Source organism: Mastomys coucha, unplaced genomic scaffold, assembly GCF_008632895.1.
Source record: "Mastomys coucha isolate ucsf_1 unplaced genomic scaffold, UCSF_Mcou_1 pScaffold15, whole genome shotgun sequence".
Classification (NCBI taxonomy): Eukaryota; Metazoa; Chordata; class Mammalia; order Rodentia; family Muridae; genus Mastomys; species Mastomys coucha.
In genome coordinates, this window is record NW_022196897.1 from 129,252,114 (window position 1) to 129,264,754 (window position 12,641).

General features: G+C 47.6%; 1 protein-coding gene and 1 long non-coding RNA gene across 2 annotated transcripts in view; both read right to left on the reverse strand.

Annotated features, from left to right (window-relative positions):
• Rrbp1 (ribosome binding protein 1) overlaps positions 1-3,422 on the reverse strand; it is a 65,003-nt gene extending 61,581 nt beyond the window's left edge. Inside the window, exon 1 of the mRNA XM_031373261.1 lies at positions 3,137-3,422. The gene's annotated coding sequence lies outside the window, so the exon portion shown is untranslated. The remainder of the gene's footprint in view (positions 1-3,136) is intronic.
• Positions 3,423-5,634: 2,212 nt separating this feature from the next.
• LOC116091057 overlaps positions 5,635-12,641 on the reverse strand; it is a 21,362-nt gene continuing 14,355 nt past the window's right edge. The window contains exon 3 of the long non-coding RNA XR_004118922.1: positions 5,635-5,904. This is a non-coding gene — a long non-coding RNA (uncharacterized LOC116091057). The remainder of the gene's footprint in view (positions 5,905-12,641) is intronic.

Below are 12,641 nucleotides of genomic sequence, written 5' to 3' on the forward strand. Positions count from 1 at the left end.
CAGAAAGGAATTAAATGCTAAGTGCCTTCCTGCACTGTCAAAATGTTACTGACTCTACACCTTGCCATTAAAACTCATTGTGATCCTCTAGTTCTGTGTCCTTCCTCCCTTGGGTAATTATTGTCCCAGCAGGATAAGCTTATGTGGCCCCACAGCCTGTTCAGAAAACTGGACCGATGTCACCTAGCAGCTGGCAACAGAACAGATTCCCAAACTTTCTTATTTGATGGGATTCCAGGTTTCCGTGTACTGAATTGGTGACATCCATATCTAACCTAAATATGGGCGTATTGTGTCTAAAATCACAGCAGTGTGGTATCTGATCCTAAATTGCAAGCCTTTTAAAATTAAGTTGAATTCAGATTCTTTTATACCATGAGATAGTAGTCTCTCTAATCAGTGTGAACTACAGAAACCTGGGACTTCAAACGCCTAAGAGCCCCAATCTTGGCTTCCTCCAGGAGCCAGACAGTCCATGTTTGTACTGCTCATTGGAGAAAGAAACTGAGAGGCCCTCCTCACTGTAGGCCTGGAATTTATAGAGGGATAACACAATGGAAGTTTTCCTTCTAGAAGCACGATTTGGACAAGGAAAATCATAAGGACTGTTGGCTTTACGCCTGTCATATGTTTATTAGTTATAGCTTCTGGAGATAAAAGAAGAGTAAGAATCTAGGCTCCTATGCTTTTAAAAGGTATCCCTGCTACACAATAATCCAATATTCCAATTAAATCATTTGCATGCAACCGTTTAAACTGAGTTTGGTGCTATATAATTACTGTAGCATGTAGAGTTAAAGCTCATTTCAGCAAAGAGCATAATTGCTTGAATGTGACTCGATTCAGGATTTATTTAAAACTCCCCATCAAGTCGGGTTTTTAGGAGCACACCTGTAATCCCATACTTGGGAGGTAGAGGCAAGAGAGCCAGGCGTTCAAGGTCAGCCTAGACCACATAGAGGCAAGGCAGGACTACCTAAGACTCTGTCCTGAAAAACTACATAAAGAAAGGAAAAAAAGAGGGTAGAATGGGAGGAGGGGAAGGAGAAAAGGAGAATGAAGAAACTGTTTCCCATCAACAAAAAATATCCATACATTATCATACCACTCTAACTACTTAGAACAGGCAGACAGAGCTCAAGTCCTAAACATGAAAACAGAAAGTTCTGTTGTAGCTCATGCCACAGCTTCTTCACACAAACCTCAAGATCTCTTCTGGCCCTCATCCCCCAAGTTTGGCCTTCTGTAGGCCTCAACTAGGCCAGGCACTGGGCAACCCAGACTTGCCCTGGCATCTAAGTGGAAAACTAACAAGTCTGTGCTGACCTCTTAGTGCCTCTCCTGTACTTAAACAGGAGGGAAGCGGCATCTCCAGGCTCAGAACAGGAAGCTGCTTCTAAAGAGAAACAAGTTGGCAGACCATAGTGGGCTGACCTTACCAAGTTCACTAACACATTGAGACAACTCCCAGCAAATCCCAGAAATTTCTCTAGGTTCAGGAAGTTAAGACAAACAAGAACAGTTAGAAAAAAATGTAAGGAAGTGGTGTGGCTGGTGAGAGAATACTAAACTGTGAAGAACTGTGTCCAATCTGCAATTCTTCTGCCTACAATGTGAGCCTTTACTCAAAATTCCACCCAAGACCCCAACCCCCACTGTTAGGCTTTAAGCAAATGAATGGCTAGCTCAGCAATCAGAGATGTGGGAGGCTCTAGGGATCCTTCCAAGTTTCATTTCCTTGGTGTTTCCCAGTCCTGACCTCTGACCTCAGGAGCGATTGCCAAATTGCCCTCGATTTTGCACAAGCTCTTACACTTCCTGCTCAGTTCCCCTGACCCCAGGGGTGAGTGGGTGGTACTATCTTCAGGCTAGAGATAAAGAAACTGGGGTTCAGAGGTTAGGAGACATGACCCTCCGGTGTTCAAGGGGCTGGAATTCAGGTGTGTGACTTCTGCAATGGTTCACAGTGCAAGCCAGGCTCCACCTTGTTCCCTTGTCTCTCACGTCCCTAAACACACATCCCACAAGAATAGTCAATACCCAGTTGGCTACTCCCTACATGTGCTGGGTCTGCAGGCACCCCGTTTTGTCAGACGGGGGAAATGGGAAACCTTTGAGAGAAATCACTTGGTTAGAAACTGTTCACGAAGCGTGACACCTACAGGAAAGAGTCCCTGAAACATCCTGCACAGCCCGCAGTAAGCGTGGGCCAGCCGGCCTCCCTTCTCCGGGCACTGCCGGGGAGCCTGGCGGGCCGGAATAGACGGCGGGCCCAGTGCCAGGGCGCTTGGCCCGCAGGGCCGGAGGCGCCGACTTCCGCCCAGGCCTAGCACCACCGGTCCACTCATCGTGGGCGCGGGAAAGAGAGGCCAGGCAGGACCTCGGGTAGCCCCAACCCTGGCAAGGTCCCGCACCCTCGTGCCGCTTCCGCGAGGACCCGCCGGGAAACGGTGCTGGAGCCCTGCCGCCAGGGGGAGCAGGGAGCCTCATCCCGCACTCCGGGAAGTTGCTACGGCCAGTCCCGGACGGCACCCGCGGCGAGCCCTGTGGCCCCCGCCCGCCCCGTCGGGGCCGCCGACGTGTCCAGTGGCCACAGCCCGCAGCCCGGGACTCTGGGCCCCGCGTCGCCAATCCAGTCTCAGCCCTCGTCCCAGGCCAGCCCACCGCCTTCCGCCCCCCCAACCCCCTCCGGCCCCGGACTCCGGCCCGGCAACGTCATCCGGTGGCTTCCCGAAACTTAACCCCTTCCTCCGCCAGCTGTGCGCCGCCCCGCCCCGCCGCCAACTTTCTTAGCACAACTTCGGAGCGCGCGGGCCGGCCCGACGGCCGGGCCGAGAGGGAGGGGTCGCCACGTCGCGCCGCGGGGCCGCCGCAGCTCTTGGCCGGCCGGCCGGGGGAACCACCCCGAGGGGCGCGCTCGGCCGACGCCCCTGCACGGGCTCGGCCTGGCACACGCAGCTCCGTCCCACTCGAGGGGCCGCGGCTACGGCCAGGGCGGGCGGGCGGGCCGGCGGCGCCGGGGGAGGGGCCGCCAAGGAGACGTGTCACTCGCGGCGCGACCGGCCCGGCGCCCCGACGGCCCAGCCCGCGCGCCTCCACCGCCGCCGCCGCTGCAGGGCCCGGCCAAGTTTCTTACCTGCAGCGGGAGACACGAGAGGGAGAGCGAGAGGGCAAGAGCAGCCGCCGCCGCCGCCGCCGCGGAACCGCGAGAGAGGAGCCGGCCGAGCCTCCACCGAGAAGCCGCCCCTGAGCAGCTGCACACACCGCGACCCCGGCGCCGTCCGCCCCGTCCGCCGTCCGCTCCGGCCGCTCGCTGGCTGCGTGCGCGTGTGTGGAGTCGTGGCACTTTCTGCCTCGGAGCTGGCGAACGGCCCCCTCCGCCGGGATCGCCGCCTCCTGCCTTCCCCACCCGGACCAGCCATTCATCGAGCTGCCTCTCCTCATTGGTTCACTAGCCGCCACTCTGCCTGCCTCTGGCCAATCAGATAGCGGGAGGCCGCTCCGCGGCGGCGACCATTGGCCGAAAAGGAGGGTCTACGTCTCAGCCAATGAGAGAGAGGAGGAGCTGCGGGGAGCCACGGGGGGCGGGGCCGAAGAGAGGCGGAGCCGCGCAGCGCAACTCTCAGCTCTGCGCGGGGGCGGGTCTCTACCTCCCCGCCCACTTAGGGAGGTCCTCTGATGGCCCCGCCCACTCCAGGCCGCCGCTCTCCACGCCACCGCTTTTTCAGAGTGGGCTCCGCCTAGGCGGATAGATGGATTTGTGGTTCGAATCCCCTTGGTCGCAAGCTGCTCTTTTTCTCCCACACTGCGGAGCTGAGGTGGCGATGGGTGTCACCCTGAGGAGGATTACACAAACCGTGAACAACAGGGAAAATGCCTTATTTAAACCCAAATAACTTCCCAGAAAGCGCCAGCCTCTGGGTCTAAAGATGAGTTCTGCAAGGGTCAGAGCAGGGAAGATGGGGGGCCTTATCTATCTGTAAAGGCACTGCATTCTGCATTCCATTTTTCCTTGAATTAAGTGGAAGAATTGAGGTGGACGACCCGGAAAGAACAAAAGAAATAGAGGTGGAAATGTTGATAGGAAAGGCTACTCCCTAAACAGAATGAAATACTGGCCTTGTACAAACCACACAGCAGAGTTACATCCATCCTGTGATACTTGATTTCAGGTGTTGGGACCGTGAGGTTCTTACACAAGAAAATATGATAGCAATCCAGGAAATTGATCTAGAGATACTCCAAATATTAGCCAGCTACCCCTTAAAAAAAAAAAGACAACCAACACCTATTTAGAGGAGCAATGCATATGCCACCATGCACCAACTCTCTGCTTGGTTCTCTCCTTCCATGGTGGATTCCAGGGATTAAACCTCAGTCAGACTTACAGAGAAAGCACTTTAAAGGCCTCTCCCTGTGCCATCTCATCATCACAAAAGCCTCTCTTCAAAACCAAGTTCAACTGAAATAATCTAGCTTTAGGTGCTTTTTGTTCTTTTTTTTTGAGTCAAGGTCTCACTATGTAGCTGTCCTTTGTCCTTGTTTTGTATAACCGGCTGGCCTAGAACTCAAACTCACAGAGCTCCTCCTGCCTCTGTTTCCTTTTTTTTTTTTTCCTTCCGGTTTTTCTTTTTTTTTTTTTTTTTTTTTTTTTTTTTTTTTTTTTGGTTTTTTGAGACAGGGTTTCTCTGTATAGGCCTGGCTGTCCTGGAGCTCACTTTGTAGACCAGGCTGGCCTCGAACTCAGAAATCTCCTGCCTCTGCCTCCCAAGTGCTAGGATTAAAGGCATGCGCCACCACCGCCCGGCTCAGCCTCTGTTTCCTGAGTACTGGGATTAAAGGGATGAAATACCATGCCAGCTTAAGTTTAGGTTATAACCATTTTAACAGCATCTCTTAAAACTATCCCTTTGAGCCTGAGGCAAGACCAGCCTCTCTGAAATCAAGTTCGATCTCTCTCCGCTGTCCTCCACATCCCTTTCGAGTCCACACAGAGTTTGGTATCAGGCATCTCTCTCTACCGCTCTGAGACAGGGTCTGTCTAGAACCCTGGAGCCCACTCCTTTACCTCTACTGCCTGAACAGTAACTCCTAGGTCTCCATCTTTACAGTGCTGGATTATAGGTGGCACCTGGGTTTTTCACATTCATGATGGGATTTGAACTCAGGGCCTTCATGCTTTCACAGCAGTCACTTTGCTGAGCCATCTCTCCAGCCTCTAAGAGGCCAAAGGACTACGACCACCACAGCCTCTGTGGCTGCAGAATTCCTACTTCAGTGTCTTTGTGAGTGCCCCTGTTGGCCATTGCTACTCTACAACTGTTGATCTAAAGTAAAGCTTGGGGGTGGAGGCAGGGGGTGGGAGAATACAATGGGGTCAGGTTGAAACTAAACCATTTATTTCTAGTTTGAATCTTAGCAGTTTCTTAGGGAATTAATGATTAATCAGCAGGAATTACCATGGACTACCTTTCCACACTCAGTCATTTTCCAGAGCTGAGACTCACTTGAAAGAGAATTTAAGGATCCCAGCTTCTGGCCAGCAGTTGCTACCAACCAGTATGGCTGGATCATGGGCAAGGAATTTACCTCCCTGAGCATAAATGGACTTTAAGACAGTTACTCTCTCTTTTGGGGATAAGTCAGAACATTTATTCATTCATTCACTAGTGTTTGTTAGTGCCCAGGGTAAACTGCAGGCTAAGCATGCAGTCTAAAATGATACACAAATCCACCAAGGACCCAAAGACTTCTCCATGGCAGGGTTGTTCTTTATCTTGGTCACTATTTGTCTTTAATTTTTCCCAGAAGCAGATCTTGGCAGGAGGAATTGGTTCAGATGTGGTAGTCCTTCAATATCTGACAGAGATTAGTTCCAGGACCATCTATACCAGGTTGCAGTGTCTGGGGATAGACAAGTCTCATATAAAATGATTTGCATAGAGCCTCTGCACTTCCTCCCATATGCTTCAAGTCCTCTCTAGATGATATACACTGACTTTAATGTAATGCAATGCTATATAAATAGTTGTGATACTGTATTGTTTAGAGAGTCATGACAGGGGAGAAAAACCTGCACATGCTCGATACAGAGACAAGTGTCTTCCAAATATTTTTGAGCCTCTGTTGATTAAATCTGTGGCTGTCGAACTGTAGGTTGAAGGGCTGACTGTAATTCATTTGGGAGGTGATCTGGGAAACATTGTTGGAGAACTGGGAAGGGAAAGAACCAACAGAGAGAGCATGGTATCAAGCAAGCAGCTGCTGTGGAGTGGGAACAGCCAGGGCCTGTGTCACTGGGGATCAGAAAGGCCCTCTAGAACAAACCCCAGAGATTCTCCTCAAGAGAGATGAAGATGTGGTTGGTTATTCATCACTCATTCTTTGTACTTGTTGGCTAAAAGGCTCTTCAGCTAGGGGAGAATTTAACTCATCCCACACCTCCATCAGTAGAGAAAGCATTGTCAGGCTAAGGGCAAGAAGCCCTTAACAGGCTCATGAGTGGCAGAGGGTGTGGCGGTGGGGGCCTCTATTCTACCTTCTACAAGGGAAACTGCTCCTGGCACAGCACCTGCGCAGAGGAGGGGCTGACAAATATAGGTTCTGTAAATATTATCCATTGGGCAATAGGATCACAGAGTCCCCAGTGGGGAGGAATGTTTGCAAAAAGGGCTCTCTATCTGTTCCTTCCCCTAATTCAATATTTGGTTCAATCACAATATTCATCTCAGGATGGAATAGCATGGCATGGCGTGAGCTCTGTCCCCACTGCCCCTGCACCTTCATCCTCTGTCACCCTCTAACTGTGCTGTGAGGACTCCAGTCCCCAGCTCCTCTTTTCCAGGCTTGACCTTGACTACCCAAGGATTAGCTGAAGAAACAGTTACCTCCAGAGTAGATGAACAGAAGATGCCATTGAGGAGAGTGAGGCATTCTGGAGTTAAGGACTTCCAACACAGGCCCCAGTCAGCTAAATCCCATGTCCCTGTTCCCCCAGCCTCATGAGGAAGATCCCATGTCACCATCCAGCCTCTCGATGCCATCTTCTCAGCAGACTCCAGGCTGAAGCCTAGGAAATGGGTTCCTCCTGTCCAGAGATGGCAGTCTACCACGTAGACTTCAGATGTGGATAGGAGATTTCAACACAAAGTGGCAGTGTAGTCAGAGAGGCCTGGCGTAGTTTAGGCATGAACATCAGACAGGGAGTTAACCCAGACACAGAGAGGAGAAGAGCAGAAGCTTGGAAGGAATCTGAAAGGTACCTAGGCTAAGTATGGACCTGGCAAAGAGCAACATGGTCGAAGGCTAGCTGGTTAGAGACTGGGATGCCTAAGGAAGAGACCAGGGAAGACTGACCAGGGAGAGAAAAGGGAGGAAAAGACTGTCTGCACCGCTGATCACAGGAGAGCAGGGGAGATGTGCACATTCCATATCTTGATAGAGCAATGGTTACACAACTGTAGCAAAATTCACCAAGTGGTACACTTTTCAAAAGGCTAAAACTTAGTCAGTAAGCAAATATACACCTGTCAACCAGACTCCAAAAAAAGGGGATAAATTATGTTTTAGTTGCATATGTATAACAAATGAAGCTTTCTTATTAGGACAAAAAATAAATGGCTAAGATTAATTACCAAGCATAGTCTATTAATTCATGACAATGTTTTGGTTTTTGATTACTAAATTATGGGTTTTTTTTTTTTAAGTAGGCAGAAAGATAAAGATATGCTACAGTTTTAAAGGTGGTTTTGCTTTGTCAACAACTGTAGAAAGATGACATATGAAACAAAAACCTCATTTTAAAAAAAAAGACACACAGGACTGGAGAGAGAGCTTGGAGGTTAAGAGCACTTGTGGTTCTTGCAGAGGATCTGAGTTAGGTTCCCAGCACTCACAGGTGGCTCACGACTATCTGTAACTCCAGTCCCAGGGGACCCAGCATCCTCTCCTGACCTCTGCAGGCACTAGGCATGCACACACACACACACACACACACACACACACACACACACACACACACCAGGCAAAACACTTGTACACAGAAAATAAACCAAATAATGTTTTAATTTTTTTGAAAAAAAAAAAAGGCAGGGTAAAATATACAATATTTATTAGGGCTTACCATGAGCTATGCATCGCTTTAAATACCCTACAAATGTGTAAACTCATCTAACCTTCAGAATGGCCCTATAAGGAAGGTTCTATAACATCTCCATATTAAAGATGAGAAAGCTAAGGCTGTGAGAGGGTGAGTAACCTGCCCATTGTCCCAAGGCATTGTCAGAGGAGCAGTGATTGGCTGCAGAGCCCATATACATAAAGACTGCACACTAGAAGGTGCTCTGTGCCTCTGGGAAGAACAGATGCTGTTCTTCTGGTGGTAGCCACTCAGCAAAGGGTTCGTGCATGGCATCTACGATCATTCTCCCAACATAATCTTAGACTAACTGAAACCCAGCTAGGTTAGGGACCCACTGGGTTGGGAGAGGACCCATCACAATAATTCAACTAAGAAGTAACATGAGATCTTGGAAGAGTAGGATGGGGTGGTATTCATGTGTTTAGAAGGTGATTGAAACAGGGCTTGGTGAACCCAGGTCAGGGAGAAATAGAAGCCATCTTTGAGCTGGGCTTTCTAGCCTGAGGGATAGGGCATATGGTGTGACTTCTGGGACCAGATACTTGGCACTGTATACATGGTGTTAAATAAAGGCTCCCGAGGGAAGTCCTGAGGGAGATACAGCAGGCAATGCCTTACTTATGCTCCACCACACATTCTGAGACACCCAACATTGGGTGATTGCATCCCACAAACAGCTTAGAAGGTACCACATAAACTTAGACAGTTACAGCATCATTAGGTTATGCAATAGGACCATTTTGTATATACATCGATATCTGCCATTGCACTATTGTTTCTGTAGAGTTCAGGGTCTGAGGCAGAGTTTAGAAGCCTAAGAATACCAGTTGGTAATGGTGTGAATATGTTTGACCCAAGGAGTGCTACTATTTGGAGGGGTAGCCTTGGAGTAGGTGTGTCACTGTGGATGTGGGCTTTAAGATCCTCTTCCTAGATGCCTGGAAACTAGTCTTTTCTTGTTTGCTTCTGAATGAAGATGTAGAATTATCAGCTCCTGCTGCACCATGCCTGCCTGGACACTGTTGTGCTCCTGCCTTGAAGATAATGGACTGAACCTCTGAACCTGTAAGCCAGCCCCAATTAAATGTCATCCTTATAAGATTTGCCTTGGTCATGGTGTCTGTTCACAGCAGTAACACCCAAACTAAGACAGAAGTTGGAATCCGGGAGGGGGGTATTGCTGAGATAGGTGTGACCATGCTTTTGTTTGGAAGAATGTGGATTTGGAGACTTTGGATTTGGGAAGCAATGGAATCCTTTAAGTGGGGCTTAACGGGCCATCCTAGTAGGAATATGGAAGACTTTTTTTGCTGAGATTGACTTGAACTGTGCAGACCTGGCCCAAGAGGGTTCAGTGGAGAAGAATGTCAGTGTGTGGCCTAGAGACTGTTGTGATATTTTGGTGAAGAATGTGGCTGCTTTTTGCCATTGTCCAAGGAGTCTGCCTGAGGCTAAGGTGAAGAGATTGAGATTCCTTGCTTTGTAAAAGGAAGTCTCAAAACAGTCTGGTATAATTCTGTTGTGTGGTTACTAAAGTTCATTTTTATGAAGAGTGTTTTAATGAAAAGGAGCAAGCTGAGAAAGGAAAAATACAAATTATATGGCTCAAGTATTAAAGGGGCACCAGGAAGTAGATAAAGATGAATCTAGGAGATAACAGATTAAGGGAGTGGCTGAGGCTTGGCTGTGTGAGAGGCCAGGGAAGGTCATTGGAGAAGGTGCAGCCTCAGTTGCTGTTGATGACCTAGGACTCAAGGGGTTATGCAAAGGAGTTGAGGCTTGCCACCATGAAGAGAGCCTATGAGAGGCTACTGGTGAAGCCTATTTTCAGCAGAAGACCCCAGTATATTAGAAATGCCAGTACCATGGAATGAACACCAAGAACAGCAGCAGCAGTGGAGTCTATCAACCTGAGCTTAGAGTGCTAAAGAGGGCACAGCTAGAGCTTTCAAGAGGTGGGGAGGAAGGAATAAGCAGTTTTTCAGTTTAGCCTGGAATGGTGAAGCAGGATCCGTCTTGAAAGGAGCTGAGGAATGAATGAAGAAGCCATGAGCATCCCTTCATCTCACAGACGTATCCCATGAGTGCTACTGTATATCCATCACTCTCTAGGATCTGGAGACATATCCTTGAGTAAAAGGTTCTCTTCCATGAGCACACTCACAAAACAATGGGGTGAGGGACCACAGAGAAGGCAAGCCAACAAGGAAAATGAGTCCAAGTGGAACAATGAACTACAAAAAAAACAATAGGCTCACGGGGTAGAAAAGGCTAAGGATTTGGAAATGGGAGTGATACAACATAAAGGTGATCAGAAAAGTCCCCTCCCCACTGTGTGTATGTGTGTGTGTGTGTGTGTGTGTGGTAGTGGGGTGAGTTGAGATTGCATAAGACACAGATCTTGTCTCAAGATGAAGATGATGAAGTACCAAAATCTTAGGGCAGAGGGAAGCTCAATCAGAGGTTCAAGGAGCAGTAGGAAGGCCAGCCACTTGGGTAGAGCTTAGGGAGAAATGAAAGGCATGGCAGACAGATATGGAGAAGATGCCTAGGGATAAGAGAAGATGAAGAAGGATCCGGGGGAACCTTCCCCTGAAGGCAGTCTTTATCAATCTATAATGATCTGCATTGTAAATGGTCATATTTAAAAGGGTCACATTATAAATGCTGCAATAAGCAGTAGAGATTGAATGATGTAACAGAAGATGGGAGACACAGGGAGCTGGAGCAAGGTTCCAGGCCAGGTATTGTTGATATTGTGGTAGTAAATATTTAACCACTGGGTTTTATGAATGAGGCCTCCCTTGTTTATAGCGTTTGCCAGTCCTGTGGTGTAAATTTTTGCTTCAGATCCCGTTATGCTCAAGTCAAAAGTAGGGAGAATTCTGCAGTCCTGTGCCATTGCAAACCATCTCTATGTGGATATGAGCAAAACAATAATATTTAGTGTTTATTATCTTTGTTTTTAAAATCCACCTCATGGCAAATTTTAAATGATTTAATTTTTAATAATGTTTGTGTTTAATAAATTCCTCAAAAATTCTCCCAAATATAGCAATCAGCTGTCATAAGTGAACTAGTTCCATTACATCCCTCAGCCCAGTAGTTATCCAGAGCACAGGGGACAGGGAGAGAAAGAGAGAGAGAGAGAGAGAGAGAGAGAGAGAGAGAGAGAGAGAGAGAGAGAGAGAGAGAGCGCTTGGTGAATGGAGCAGGATTTTAAATTATTAAAAACATTGAAATACATTAAATCAAGTATGGTAGTGTACACCTATTATCACAGTGTGCGGAGGTTTAGGTAGGAGGATCATGAATCTGTAGCCATCCTGGGTGACATACTGAGACTACACCTCAATCCACCAACTCCAAAATATAATAAAGAAAAAATAATAAAGCTAGGCATGTTGATTTATGTCTGTAATTACAGTAGTCAGAAGGCTGAGGCAGGAAGATTGCTGTAAATTTAAAGCCAGCCTAGAATACATGGTGAAATCCAGGATATTTATCATGGGCTATAGAATGAAGCTGCATCTTAAAACAAAAACCTATGTAGAAAACAGGAAAAAAAAATCATAGATCATGCATGTGTGGGTTGACATGTCCAGGCCCACTGAGGTCAGGTTTCTTTGCAGGAAAAAAAAACAACAAAAAAACCAAAAAAACAAAAAAACAAAACAAAAAAAAAAAACCCTGAGAGAAAGACTTAAATACTAGGAGTTTATCTGGAAGATGCTGATAAGAATCTGCAGTGGAGAAGCAGGAACATGAGATAGTGGGAGAAAGCCAGTACAGAGAGCAACAGAGAAACTAATTGCTGTGGCCCACCATGGCAGAATCCCACTGAGGAATCCCAGATATAGTGTGGGATGTGCCTCAAAAGGAGACAAACTGAGAGTCAAGGAGTGAAGTTTTAGAAATAAATTTAAAGTCAAAATGTATTTAGAGTGTGTCCACACAGACATGTGCACACGTGTGAAAGTCAAAGGAAAATCCATGGGACTTTGTTAGTTCCTTCCAACACTTGGGACCAGGGATTGACTGAAAGTCCTCGGGCTTGGCACCAAACACCTTAACTTACTGAATGAACCATCTCGGAACCCAGAGGAGTCCCTATTCTCCAGTGTCTGTCTATCCCTAGTTTAAAATTATGCCAGTAAACGTGAACTCGCCGGTGTTTCCAGCCCATAAACCAGAGAAAGCACTTAGAAGAATGTAGCCTGTGTTTGTAATTATGAGCACAGGGATGACAGAGAGGATGTGGGCAGGGCACTAACTCAAAGACAGTCCTTGAATGAATTAACAAATGGATGAATGAAGACAGGGCCCTTTATACCTAAATTTAGAATTTTAAAAGCTTAAAAACATAGTGAGTATTCTTCTATTCACCAGTCAGCATATGCCTGTTGTACTCTTGCAAGATATAGAGTAGAGAGCTTGTGTGATCTCTTAGATAATTTAAATTCTGCAGCTGTATTCCTCAAAACCAGAGTAATATTATACA